Source organism: Branchiostoma floridae, chromosome 14, assembly GCF_000003815.2.
Source record: "Branchiostoma floridae strain S238N-H82 chromosome 14, Bfl_VNyyK, whole genome shotgun sequence".
NCBI classification, from domain to species: domain Eukaryota; kingdom Metazoa; phylum Chordata; class Leptocardii; order Amphioxiformes; family Branchiostomatidae; genus Branchiostoma; species Branchiostoma floridae.
In genome coordinates this window covers 5,027,096-5,042,465 of record NC_049992.1, presented here as the reverse complement: position 1 = coordinate 5,042,465, position 15,370 = coordinate 5,027,096, and the positions used below count along the sequence as shown (strand labels likewise).

Below are 15,370 nucleotides of genomic sequence, written 5' to 3'. Positions count from 1 at the left end.
ACCCATTAACAGTTTTCACTGAACCTTGTGTGCATCAATATTATTTATTGTTCTCGGACATGCATTATATTTGGTATGGCCTAGTATGAGGTCACTTTGCAATATCATTCACTGTATGCGTGCTTCTGCTTAATTACCAAGGCGTGCACTAAGCTTGTAAGAGCATCAATTTCCGAGTACAATAGCGTCTCTCGTTCATTCATTCATTCATTCATTCATTCATTCATTCATTCATTCATTCATTCATTCATCCATCCATCCATCCATCCATCCATCCATCCATTCATTAATTAATTCATTCATTCACTCCACAGGGAGCTCTAGTAAGAACTAAATAAAAGAATGTAGTCTGTTGTTCACAGAGGTAATGATCAGACATAGTTGACCAAAGTTACAGTACTTTTGAACAAGTATTTAATTATTACAGTCAAATAACGACAACCTGGATAAACGACAGCTAGCAGGGTTACATTTCAAGGCTGAGAAAAATAAACAAGAGACGTCAAATGAATTAAAACATACTCGTGACTTATTGTCGGCCCTTCAAATGATAACAGAAATGAAATTTATTTTACAATCGTTCGCTAAAGATGAAAGTTATGTTGTCTGCTAATAGAAATGCTCGGTTTGACTGAAGATTTGATTCCATATGAAAGAGCTGTGATTTGTTGTTTCTACTATACTAATGAGTCTTACAAATTAGTCGATTGCCTCGCAGGCTAGACCCGAGTGTAATTTAAATTAAGGAGTTTCTATTTGAAACGCCTTGTCCTCAGTGAAGCTTTTAGTTTAATTAAGATTTCTGTTCAGAAAATGAGCACAGATGTTACATGCATCATTCAGACATTCTGAATTAATACTTGTACTGCTTACAAAAGGAATTAAATATTTCTAAAATGAGTACTAGTAATACTTTTAAAAGGAATACTTGTAATGTTTCTAAAGGAATACTAATAGAATACTTCTAATAGAAACGTACTTATAAACACCTTTGCCATTGTCATGTTTTTCTATTGTCAGGTTTAATGGCCTTATTCTATACTTCAAGAAGTAAATAGCATCTATAAATGCGCAATAGAATCTAAAGATTAAGAAAAATACGCATGCAAAATTCATACTAAGCTACGACGTCGAGCATACTAGTACTGTCTCCGTAGGTAACTTCGTCGGCCTTCACAAGTACATACATCCAACTTGCAAACATTGTTCTACCCAATCATCTGAACCGTTTGCTCTAATTTCGTCGCTATTCGTTTCAGAAACCGTTGAATATTATAATCTATACGTGGACTGTCGACATGTGTTCTTTGTATGTATTGAGCAGTACCATAAACACGTTTTGTATATTACATAAAGTGCACAAGATACATACACAAATATCTCTACAGATTACTAAGTTAACACGTACAACTATTTCAATTAGAACATCAAGCTGAAATAAAACACATTTCATTGTCAAAGTCCTCAATTTGAAGCCGAAAAATATCTTGCTGATGTTTCTCCTTAGCTTTTCTCAACTTAGGACATAGCTCTCGTATTGGTAGAAGCGTCCTACCATCTATAAAACATGTTCATTTCATTCTTCACTGATTCCAACGAGAAAGTAAAAACTCAACAGTATACAAAATATAGAAATTTACATCAGGCTGCATACCTTACGTGGTATTCACTGCCTCTCCCTATATGCTCTACACCCACAATATTCACTTCTAATTGCGAGGGTGCCTAAGCATTTGCACGAATTTATCTCTTGGTTTGGCTGTTTAGCAAGCACAGCCAGGGTTACCCAACTAGCCGGTGGCTATTACAAAGGGATAGCCTTGCTGACAAAAGCAGAGACAATACAAATGGAATTAAACATGTACAATGACAAAACACTTGTCAATAACACTCACTCACTCAGGTCCGCATGCTCCATCAATAACAGTGTTGCACAAATTTCATGAGATTCGTGCGAATTTTATAAAGATTATCGTATCACATAGTGATTCGTGCGTATCACATAAGATTCACACGTCTTCGCATAGTGATTTGTGTTCTTTTTTTTTCATAAAATTCACACGAATTTCATAAAATTCGTGCACATACTTACTATAGGCACCCTATGAATTCATGGTATAAACTTGCATTACAGAATCCATGCATTGGACCACACGTAGGTTGCAAATTGACATGTGTTGGTTATGAACAAACATACGACAGAGCTTAACGTTTGTCCAATACAACAAGTAATATTATCGATTTTTTTGTAGTCATACACAAGCTTAGGTCATATTCAGAATTCAAGTGATCAATCACCAAAGTTACGTGACTCGTGTTGGAAAGTTTTCTACTTAAATACGCTGTTACTGCTATTAAATTCGCCAAGGACGTTAGTGTTTTACGCAGCGTTCACATGTGTTAGTGTGTGTGAATACTTGGATGGATTGCCTTCATACGTAGTACATTTGTAGATGTTGATGAGACCTCGATATTATTAGATTTTGGAATTTTAGATTTAGAGGTGTTGGAACTCTAGCTGTTAAATTGGTTTCTCGCAAATGTAGGGGTAGTCATCAGAGTCGCATCCGGAGTCGTTCCACTGTCCCGCGTGCCTCTTTTTTCCAAAGAGCCAATTTTTTCCGGTCTGTCAAAGAGGTGAAACATAAAATATTTAACGTTCATCTACATAGATGGCCGTTTTTTCCACAAAGGCACTCTTTCTCATTTACACAAAGCCACAAATGCTCTCTCTTTTATGCAGAGCACGCAACATAGCAACTACGCCTACTTTATGATTAATTGATTATTGATGAAGTAGTCTTTATCTACTTCATGGTAATTATTGTTTTAAACTTTAGACAAGGAATATGTATATCCTTGCTCAAAATGATATGTAAATTGGATAAACTTTTGTTCTTAATTCATCGCAAGCGTCTACAAAGATGCCTTATTGAGTAAAAGAAAGATAAAGTGATATTGTACCAGTTAAGCATACCGAAGAGCTCATCTTTCACTGGTCGTAAAAAAAGGCGGTCCCTATGCACATTTTTAGGTTCACTGTACCAACGAAATTCCCTTAGCTCTTTTGGTCCAGAGTAGGGCTGGGTATCGGTACAGCGTACCGGTACAAAACCGGTTTTTCTTATTGGACCGGTCCAGAAAAACCGGACCTGAAAAAATTAGGCGGACCGGATGTTGGACCGATTAGAAAATTAACAGATTATTTTATAAGGCATTCACACGTTTTGGCGCTTGCAGTGGAAGAAAATAACAAGAGTGAAGTAGAGTAGAGTTTATAGTAATTTCAACCAAGTTTTACAGACATCGTACAGCTGCAGTTAGCGTTGTAGGATTTTAAAACGCCAGTGTAGGTCTAATACTCCACCAAACAGATTTCTTTGTAGTGAAGTGGACCATTGGTATGAGTCATACTGAATCAGGTCCAGGTTCAGGTCCGGACCTGGACCTGATCCGTTGGACCTGAACCGGACCTGGACCTGAATTTTCTGTACCGGTACCCAGCCCTAGTCCAGAGCAGTAACCACGGCTTAACGTCCCGACCTAAGGAATACCACCCCCTCCCATGCAGTAGCATATGTTTATGCGAAGATAAAGTATTAAAGATAGCTTTCTTTAGATAGACATTGATAAACAGGAATGAAAACACAGTGACGATAAGGCCATTTTACTCCAACAAAAGGCGAAAAAGCACGCACCTTCGAATACACTGAGACGCAGTCCTCTCCCTTCCAATCCGAGTCAATTTGACTGTCATTCGGCTCCCCCGGAGCCCAGTTTTTGTAGTCAATACGTGACCCATCTGTCCACTTCCATTCTTCAGAATCTCTATACAGACCCAGCCAGATTAACGGTTCATCCCTGTTATCAGTAACTGCAATCAAAGTACAACAGTACTAGTCTATTATACTCCATTTCCAATGGGACGGCGCTCTCGCCGCGCTCTCTCTGCGACCTAAATTTGACAGATCGCTAAATGAATTGTATAGAAAAGAAACGAATGTTTTTACACTTTGTGTGTTTTGTTGTCTTATCAGTCACGCTTACGTTTTGTACAATATACCCAGTGTGAAAGCGAAGGTTACACATATCCTATTTAGGTCGCAGTGAGAGCGCATCACGATCGCCGTCTAGTGGAAAGGGGGCCTTACTACGTTAGTTGCAACCAGCGTCGACTCGAGTTATGGGGGGGGGGGGGGGGACTTTTTTCTTTACTTCTTTTCCAGCTTTGCACGTGGATGGATCCAAGTCTAAAAGACTAACCATCTCTTTGCATACAGGGCTTTTGTCATTCCTTCAAGGATAAGACATTTCTAAGAATGAAAATTTCTCCAGAAGTTGTTTGTCATTTTTACAATAGATAAAAAATCAAAAACTAAAAAAGGCTCCGCCGGAGAGTTGAGCCTCGAGGTTTAGCGGTATACCCTGGCAGGAGCGGCCGTTTGTGCCTGGCGGGTGTAGGGCCACGGGTTCTCCACACCCAGTGCACTTTCTCGACTTCTTTTTTCTCGGGCTCATGGTTGAAATAGTCGAGCTAGCGAAAGTCTCTGTTGTTTAAGGGAACGACTGAGAAGCACACCCTGCGTCGAGCGTTGCTGACTTCGCAGTGCCAGCGAAGGCTCCTAACCTAAGCCACGTGTGCACATGTGGTCAGGGTTCCAGGCAGCTAATTACGTAATTTGATCTGCGCTCAAATGTATCCAATGAACATTTCTCCAGAAGTTGTTTGTCATGTTTACAATAGATAAAAAATCAAAAACTAAAAAAGGCGCAAAGTTTTAGTGGTCCTGCCTTATTTTCAACTTGACATAACCATTAGGATCTGTGACTTGTTTACTTGACCATTTTCTGGAAGTCTGTTAAGGTGGTCACTCTACAAGTAGTAATTCACTATGTTCTGATGCTGCAGTGGTTTTAGACACTCTGCAGCTGTAATCAGTCTTAGCTTTCAGAGAGATGTGATAAGGATTTATAAGAATGTCTGCATATTTTTCAGACCTATGAGATACAACATCTTCACCGTTAACACGCAAAAACTGTTACCCACATTTCGAGAGCAGATTTGCAATAAAGTTGTTCTCGGCCTGGTCAGTGATAGAGGCAAGAATTGCGCCATGGCGTTTGCATTGTGAGCTCGCTGTAGGCCAGCTGACTTCGACTGTCATCAGTTTGTAGCAGTGGCTGTTGTATTTGTTCCACTCACTGGGGCACTGTACAACTGTAGTAATCGGTAATGGATGGAATAAGCCTTCAGTAGTTAGAGGTACGTGTTTCTCATACAAGGAAATGATAGATTTAATGCACATTCTTGCCCGTGAGCTAAATGCAGGTAACATAAAATGGTACAGACAAAAGTGTATAACAACATAGCAAGTGTCAACTCTAGTCTAAAGGCGAACTCTAGATTCTAAGTCATTTGGTTCGTCAACTTCTTTTTTGATGACAGTGGAAGACAAATAATCCCACCTTTACTGTAATGGGTGTGTTTTGTGAAGTTAATAGGAGAATTTCTTGTTATCAATAAAGGTGGAGAAAGAATTGGCTGGAATTTAGTGGCATAAGCTCTCTAAACAGTTTATTATCCAAAAGCTCGGGCACACTGTGCAGGGCTGAATCCAGACGGCAAGCAATGACACCAAGCTTTTTGTTTTGGAGTTTGCATCTTCTTCGGTATCATTAAGCAATGTGTAATAGACGATGTTTCATATCCTGTTCAATTTCAATTCGTTTTTACTTATGAAACTGTGAATTATTTACTGGAAAGTTTAGGCACAACGTTGTAGTATGCAATAAAATTGCTGGTGTAGGTTAGAGGTTGCAAAACATTTAACCAGATAAAAAGAGCTCTATATAGACATTCTGTCACACACGCTTTCCCACAGAAAAGAAAGGACAAATTTCTAACAGACTGTCTGTACGAAAAAAAAGAACTCACCATTCTGACAGTTCTGTCCAGTCCATCCTTGTGAACAGGTACATTTGTAGCCGCCATCTTTGTTCACACATCGTCCATGTTGGCAGAGCTTCTCCACGCACTCGTCAATATCTGTGTAATGAATTAAATATTGTGTAACTATGAGCAGTTGGCTGTTAGACGACAGATGTTGAATGTGGAAGAAATAAAACAGCATGTACAAAGAACTCACCTTGCTGACAGTTCTGTCCAGTCCATCCAGGTGAGCAGGTACATGTGTAGCCACCATCTTTGTTCAAGCACTGTCCATGTTGGCATGGGTTCCTGGTACACTCATCCACGTCTTTGTAAGAAGGTAAATGACGACAAAAACTTAATTGTCAAATCAAAGAAAAAAGAGTACCACCATTAAAAATACGAGTATCTAGCTATGGGGGTCCATATGGCTAAACAATGGGTATATGAATAATCCGAATGTGCTTAGATTAATAAGAAAGGTATAGTATTGAAAATGGTCAGGAAGTGGTATTGTTAATATTCTACAATAGTAGCTGCATCTAGTTGACAATGTGTAAGTAAGTATATAGCAATGGATGTTTCTAGGTGAATATGTGTTAGCAATTGCATCCTTGTACCACTTCAAATGTTTTATAATATCTTATGCATTTGTGTATCTTTGTTGTATATAATTGAGAATGAATAAAAAAGAGGTAAAGAACTAAATACTTGACAATGAATTAAAACCTTATCCCCCTTGCAATAAAAAGTACTCTTGCTGACAGCTCTGTCCAGTCCATCCAGTTGTAACGTCACACTTTGCAGCAGCGGGCAAATTGGAAGCTAGAACGTTGCAAAAGCCTTACATGCACTTATCTATAACTCTGTGATAAAGTAACCAACAAGAAGGAGAAAGAATAGGAAAGAAAGGAAAAATGGATAGAGAAATAACAACATTAATGAATGTACCAGAGAGAGGGAACTCACCTAGTCGACAGTTCTGCCCAGTCCATTCAGGTGAGCAGGTACATTTGTAGCCGCCATCTTTGTTTACACAGCGTCCATGTTGGCATGGGTTCCTGGTACACTCATTGATGTCTGTTAACGTTTGAAAACAGAAGGAAATGATGTTATGGCTAAATCATGATACAATCGTTGAAGTCTTATGTTGATGAAAAAATATAGACCTGTTTTCGGTGAACTGACTGAGAATACCCATGATGAAGATCCATCCACAACGACTCGTGTGATGCACACATACGACCTCAGCCACTTGACAAAATTGTATGTCCGAAAATATAGCCTTATTGGAGAAGGTGAAAATAGTCTTGGTGACGTTTGAATACTATGTGAAAGGAGAAGATTCTAGTTAAAGTTTTCTCCCCGGTTATGTTTTCGCGACTTGTTTCAAATCAATTAGGGTTATTTTTTAAGAGGAAGGAACACGGTAAAGCTCAGCAATTATTCAAATCTTAATTGACTCGAGAAAAAGACTCGCCTTCCTGACAGTTCTGTCCAGTCCATCCAGGTGAGCAGGTACATTTGTAGCCGCCATCTTTGTTCACACAGTGTCCACCGTGTTGGCATGGTTTCTTGGCACAGTTATCCGGGTTTTTGTAAGGAGCTTAATGAAAAAAAAAAACTAGACCCTTATCATCAATTCAAAAAGAGCATCACCAACAAAATAGATAGTTATGGACAGGGTGAGGCTAACGAAACGGTAAACTGATCTCAAACTAACATTACTTACCAGTGGTGGACAGAAATGTGACTTTTAACGGCAAGGCATTGGCGGTCACATTGCTGTTCTTAAATGGCAAATACGTTGTAGTCGCGATCGAGCCAATGACTATGACCTCGTCAAACGCCGAGTTGTTTTCCTCATAGAGTGTGGCCCTCCATGGAGTACTGGATTCCAGGATCAACGTGCCATTTTGTTGCAGCTTTGAAGCAAGTGTTACCTACGTTTAGGAACACAGATTTATCAGTATTGTAAGTTGATTCATCCAAACGAGTAGAAATGTAGAAATGTCACATCATTTCGTGATTGCTTGAAAACACCAACTCAATCCAAGCGACGTCTTGAAAGGATAATTCATGCAGGGCCAGTCGGCCTATGTGAACAAAAGTTCTTATCTTACCCTCCCATCGGAAGTGACCAGGAAGTGAGTTGCCAGGATGCCAGCGATGACAACTGATGCTATGAGCAGGCCACATCCCATTGCAAGCCAGCAGACTTTGCTAGATTTCCACTCACTCCACATTTCCATGACACGTTCTGAGATGAAACAGGAGAGGTAGAAAACGCATTCTGAGCAAACTTCCGTGACGTGAGAATCAAACAACGGTATTCATGTACGTACATGTAGCACAATCCGTTTGGCCCGCAACTCCTCAAAATAGCTTTCCTTCTGCTAAACACCCTTTGCCACCATGGCAACAGGGTAAACAAGTTGTGAGCCATTTTGCAAATTTTTGCCTTAGCTTTTGCCCAAGGTTGAGGTGCGGATTGTTGCTGATTTATTTCCCTCGAAATTCAGAATACCATAGACACAGCAAAGATCTAACAATAACAAAAATGGACGTATAGTTTTTGGCGTGTCTGTCTTTGTGCGTGTCTGTGTGTGTGTCTGTGTTTCCGGATATTTGTTGTCACCATAACTCTAGAAACTCTGAATGGATTGTAATGATATTTGGTATGTGGTTAGATGTTGGAAAGACAAAGGTCAGGGTCGATTTCGGGCCACCTGGCGTGTGACCTTGGTACTGCAGCAGAACTTCGATTGTTTGTATCTTTTGACCTGGACATGGTCTTTTTAAAATATTTTTTTCCTGGCAGAAAGCTTATAATCTAAGGAAGTAGTGATGTCTGTTTGGGCTCCCTAGCAGCTTGCTCTGGAACTGCAGGTCCGTTTTTGCCAAAATCTCCGAAGGAGCATAATGGAACATAGGAAAATGGATTTCCATAACATTTAGTATCCAGTTATCTTTGGCAGAGATGTGCACAGTGAGGTGCAAATTAAGCAAATTGAGAAAAATAGATATTTACAGCGTTTTCCATTATAAGACTTAAGTCCATGTAACAAATGTAGTTTGTAGCAGGCGGAAGATTAGCAGATACCAATTATAAAAATATGTCTCTAATTAGCATAATCAATGTCAAAGTGTCCTAATTCTTCTAAGTACATATAGTAAATGATTAGATTGTCAACATTGTGACCTGTGTAAGGTAGTTAAAGGTGCACATAACCAAGCATACATAACGTAGTTTTGAAAGTCGTTTGCATAATTTGAATATTTCAGGAAGGTATGAGGTCTACGAACTCTTGTTTAGCTACGTTTTTAATCTGAATAAAATCTACCAAACTAAAATCGTTCTATAATGCATTCTTGAGTCAGGTGTTCACCTATGTGGTATCAGTTAAATGGATGATTGCAAACGTTGATGTATTCTTTCACTTGCTATATGTGGTAATAAATTATCACCGTTGTTCCTCATTTATAGATACTGTTCATATTTTTTTTTCTTTATTGAAATACGTGTAAGAATACAAATAAACGGACGAGGACTAAGTGACGGCGGACTCAAGTTACATTCAACTTATATTAACGCCGCCACTTATACAAGAATTGAAAATAATAAATTATACAGGACAATAATAAATAGATAATTACATATAATGTATGAACAGTGTGCGTGAGTCGATCTCCCTTACTGGAGTAGAAAACAAAAACAAAGAATTATACTTGAATCTAAAAACGATTTGTTGTTGCAATGTACACATGTGTTGCTTCTATAATTCTGCAATTGACATTGAAGGAGCAGAAAGAACTACCTTGTAAAATCAACATTTCTTTGGCATTATTTGCAAGACTGTGGAAATCAAGTATATGTACAAGTAACCCAGAGAGTTTGCCGATGAGAACTGAGCGCTGGTAATTGTAGGTAGGGCAGTGCAAAAGGTAGTGTGAAATAGTTTCGAATGGACACCCGCAGCTGCAGGCTGGGCTTGACACAAGACCCCGCGTGAAAAGACTATAATTCAAGCTGCAGGTGCCCATACGAAGTCGTGAAATGAGAATGCAAGAGTGTCGAGACCCGAAGCTGAAATGGCTGAATTTGGGAGGGCGTATCGTTTTAAAAAGATGTTCTCGAAATTTCGAGAGATCGAGTGCACGAAGAGTTAAGTCCAAGTTGTTCCAAGCAGTGATGGAATATGGAGTAAAGGACTTTCCAAAGCGGTCAGTCGAAAATTTAATAGGTCTCAAGTTTCTGCTGTTTCTCAAATCATAATTACATATCACCGTAATTGCATAAGGAAGTAAAGTGGTAAGGTATTCACGAGTCAGTCCGTTAACAATATTGTGAAATAGTAATAGGCGGTGAATATGACGCCTGTCGGACAATGACTCCCAGCCGAGTTCTTTACGAGTGGCAGAATATGATGACCCTTTTATTGCACCGGTTACAATGAGGGAGCAGTGATACTGAATTCTTTCGACGAGATTTGATTCCTCAATTGCGCACCCGTGCCAAACAATGTCAACATATTCTAACAATTAACGTATAAAGGACTTGTATATTTTTTCTAGAACCTGACGGGATAATTTGAATTTTAAGACACTAAATAATTGGACACTTTTAGAGGCTTTGGTGACAATGCTTTCAATGTGTTGATGCCAAGACATATTGGAGCTAAAAATAACCCCAATATGCTTGTGACTAGAAACTGACTTAATCATGGTTTTATTAAGAAAAAGAGGGGGATGGACCGGATAAAGTCTTTTGGAGGTAAAGCACATTTCTTCAGTTTTAGCAGGGTTTAGTTCCATTAACCAATTGGTGGACCATAAATGAATCTTTTCCAAATCTGAATTAAGCGAAAGTGCGTCGTTAATTGGGTTATCAATAACTTGGAGCAGAGAGCTATCATCAGCAAATAGCATAGGCTGGGAGGCAAGTCCTTCAACAACATCGTTAATGTAAACTACTGTTCATATTGCTTTGCCATCACAGTGGAACAGGTATTCTATTTAAATGTCACCTTTTCATGGCCACCAAACCGACAAAATCATTAAATGTAATAAATTTTCATACAAAGTAAAAAAAAATCAGCTGGTAAAAATGCCAAAACAAAATGTTTTTCTGACTCAACTTTTTTTTCAGATATGGACATTTGTTGTCATTTGATGACTAATTACCTGCGTGTATGTACTCACGTTTGGCAACGAAGGGTGATGAGAAATCAAACTCTTCAGTCGATTTTTAAAGTAGAAAACATATTTGAAAGTTTCGTATACGTAGCAATGTCTCTTTTTTGTGTTTAATATTCTATGGAACTAATGTTTACTATGATAGCACATTAGCCTGGAGTCCAGCCTTAGTTTTGGTTCGCTCTCAATGGTCGCTTGGGAGCGGAACAAAGCTAATAAGGCTGGATTCCAGGCTAATTGTATACAATGCAATGCAATGCAATACAATGCAAAGAGTTTAAATGTTGTATTAAATACTGCAACGTACCTTTAGCCCTGTATGCAAAGCTGTCTTCCTGAGGATCTTTGTACCCGTAAGCATCCTCTGGTTTGTCGTAGTCGTGTGAATTCGAACAAAACTCCTCTTCATACGCATTGTTTACTTCCTCAGGCACTTTGTAGCCGTACGCACCCTCTGGGTTTGTGGAGTAGTGGGAGCAGTGGTCTTCCTCATACTCCTCACTCACTTCTTCATCCCCTCGGTACGCGTAAGTGTGTTCTGATTCATGTCCCGAACACACCACTACGTGATCTCCGACGTGAAGGTATCGAGGCCCGACCGCGGCAGGTTTCAGGTCGGTGTAGACACTCGGAGCGGTGCCGTACTGACCAGATTCCGTCTGTTTTTTTCCGACGATGGTTTTTTCATATGCATGCTTCCCACGATCGGCGGCCTTGCTTTGGACTTTAAGATCTTTTTCAGCGATGGCGGAGGACACATCTTCTTTTACTTTATGTTTCTTACGTGTTGGGGATGACTTGTACACGTAAGCGTGTTCTGATTCATGTCCCGAACACACCACTACGTGATCTCCGACGTGAAGGTATCGAGGCCCGGCCGAGGAAGGTTTCAGGTCGGTGTAGACTCCAGGAGCGGAGCCATACTGGCCAGATTCCGTCTGTTTTCCGACGATGGTTTGATCATATGCATGTTTCTCTCGATCGGCAGCCTTGCTACGGATTTTAAGATCTTTTTCAGCGATGGAGTAGGACACCTCTTCTTTTCCTTTACGTTTCTCACGTGCTGGGGATGACTTGTATTCATTGGGCACAGAGGGTTGATGTTCTGAGCTTATCTTTGGGGCAGTCACACCTTCCGCTTTGACATCATCCTCGTGCAGTGCCTGCTGAAGCTTTGAGCTCGGCTTTGTGACGCCCACATCTTCACCTTTTGCGTGCTCTTGTTCCGACGGCGGCGTGGTCTCGGTTGTCGCCATCCCTGCGTTTAGGTGGCGCTAAATTATCTCTTGTAATCACAAAGCAACAATCTTAGCATTATGAGGGATTTCGGATCTAAAGATATAGTCAAATCTATTTCTGGCATCGAGCATCATAGAATCTGTAGTGTTTAGATATAGGAAAATGAATAACTTATTGCGTTGATAGGAATTTTTAAATCGTACAAAAGGGACGGTTTTGAATTCTTTTTGACACTGCTAAACCACTCTTGCATGTATATATCTTGTAGCCGGAGGCGCAGGTGGTCGTCAGTATAATCTGTTTTATAAGACTGTGGTTTCATCCATATTTGTCCAAAGCCATGCTAGTTATGAGTGTCTTTTACATGATTTATCTAGTCATGATCATCAGTAACTACGATGTTATATGCGTCACGGAGCAGAGAGTCCTCTGGTCAGTTGGCCAAACGATGCCATAGTTATGATGCGGTCTAACATCATAACCAACAAACTAAGCCACAAACACACACTATGGAAAACAACCTTCTTGATTAGGGTCATGAATATATGGAACAGTACGTGACTCGTAGCACAAGTAGACATATTTCGTGGAAAATTATCGACTATACCACTGCCACGGGTAGATTAGACAATTTGATAATGTACAATAATTTGTACAATGTCATATAGATATTGCCTAATATTAATGAAAACACCTTATGGTGAAAACAGCAACAAATTTAAAAGGCCGTCATAGAAATTTAAAAAAAAATGTAAACACGCCTACACCTTGTATCATTTGATGTTGTTGACGTTGTCGCAAAAGCTATACATTTCCAAAATCGGTTTAGATGGAAGAACGAAAACGAAAATTGATTCGACTATTTCTGTACTGAATTCGCCTCACATTTCATAAAAATCAAAGCAGGAAGACATTTGGAATGGTTCGTGGTCAAAAGACCAGAGAAATATGAAGTTACCTGCAAATATAGTCACCAGTCGCTTCTACATAGCCATAGGGCTGTAAGTTGTGTTTGCTCGGCTGCTGTGGGTTTATAGCCTGCCTACCTTGCTACGCCCAATTCGGTGATATTTACCTGAGACTACCAGATTCTGCAACCTTGAATAGACTGGTGACGGGGTCATAGAAGAGTAATATCCATGAAATTTACTATAAACTAGTTAAAGGAGCAAGAGAAATATTATGGAAGGGCAACCACACAACTAGAATTACCTTAGTTTCTTGCCAGACAACGCTCACACTGTCACAACACCCCAGAACCCTACGTTTGGATCGCTGCTAATGATTTCTGTCCTCTTCAGCAAGGGTTTTGTTATATGGCCCTGTTGCCTCGGTATTCAAGAAAAAAAAAACAGACTAATTTAGGAGCACATCCGCTCATGAAGTTCATGTGCTTCCATGTGCTTTCAATATACATATCTATGTACGTCATTGCACGTTTCAGTTTCAATGAACCGTACGGTAAGTCTTTATTTTCACAAGCTTCTAGGGGACACTTTTTATGGCTTACAACAAAAAACAACTGCCACAAGATCAGACCATGGCATGTCCAGGACAAAGAATACACATAAGCCAGAGTACCAAAGTCACACACCAGGCGGCCCAAACAGACCTTCATCTATCCGACATCCACCCACACCCGTCAAATAACATGATCACAATCCATTCATTGGTTATGAAATTATGCTGAAAAATATCTGGAAACACGGGTAGACACCCACCCACCCAAAACATACATCGTTTTTCACGAAAATGAAAAATACGTGTTTTACTTATATCTGTTGTGTAACTAAGGAACTTTTAACAGATGAAAGCTCCTTGGTGTAACAGTTTGGATCATAGTGATGCAGAAGTATCCATCGTAACAGCCACTTTTGTTCTTAAGGCCCGGACCTCAGTACGATTAAAATATAATTAGGCGCGGAAACTGTTAACTATTCAATGGAATTTTAGACTTTGTTTTCCCCACATATTCATACTAAGCATCCACATCCTCTTGAGTTTTTTGTCGCCCACTCAAATGTTTTTTTCGGTAGTTATAGCAAAGGCTGGAGGATTGGGAGTTCCCGACAGGGTCATTTTGGCGGTAGTGGAAGAGTAGTATAGTAGGGACAGGATCACTATTATTATTCTGGCGGTGCAAGGTGGTGCAGGTCAAAGGTCATCGCCTGCTGATATTATTTATTCAGGAGCAGGTTAGAGGTCAGATATGATTTATTCAGGCGGAGCAGGTCAGAGGTCACATATGATTTATTCATGCGGAGCAGGTCAGGGGTCAGATATTATGTATTCAGGTGGAGCAAGGTAACTATGAGTCATGACAACCCCACCCCACCCAAAATGAACCTCCCCCTCTCCAATCGTGAAAGACATGCCCTTATTTGGCCTGGTTAAGTCTCTAAGTCACAAAATAAAAACATGACAACGTTTGATTTTCCCGTTCTTTTATTCTGTACTTTCAAAAGTCAGCATCCAACGTGAACTTCTGCTGTTCAGAGGAGGACATCACCCCCATCTTCTGGTACTCTCCCACCTTTTTCTCAAAGAAGTTGGTCTTTCCTTCCAGAGAAATGTTCTCCATGAAGTCAAAGGGGTTCTCGCTGTTGTAAAGCTTACTGCACATGAGTTCTCCCAGCAGCCTATCCGCGACAAGCTCAATGTACTGTTTCATCAGGTCTTGATTCATCCCATTATATTTGTTGTAAGTATGTATATTTGTCATGTACGTACGAACATATCTATATGTAAATGCAGTGAAACATTGCTTTGGAGTAACTATACGTGTTGCTCCGGAGTAAAAACACTGCTCCGGAGTAAAAATACTGCTCCGGAGTATGCTCCGGAGTAAATGAGTAAGTATATTTGTTGTAATAAGTTAGTATATTTGCCATGTACGTACGAACATATCTATATGTACATGCAGTGAAACATTGCTTTGGAGTAACTATACGTGTTGCTCCGGAGTAAAAACACTGCTCCGGAGTAAAAACACTGCTCCGGAGTAGT

The 15,370-nt window shown here is 39.9% G+C and overlaps 1 long non-coding RNA gene across 1 annotated transcript; it reads right to left on the bottom strand.

The window, feature by feature from the left end:
* Window positions 1–233: 233 nt before the first annotated feature.
* LOC118430283 lies at window positions 234–5,271 on the bottom strand. The gene is made up of 3 exons (XR_004832832.1): window positions 5,048–5,271; window positions 3,699–3,874; window positions 234–2,626 (listed from the first exon to the last, which is right to left on the bottom strand). It is a non-coding gene; the product is annotated as an uncharacterized LOC118430283 (long non-coding RNA).
* Window positions 5,272–15,370: the final 10,099 nt, after the last annotated feature.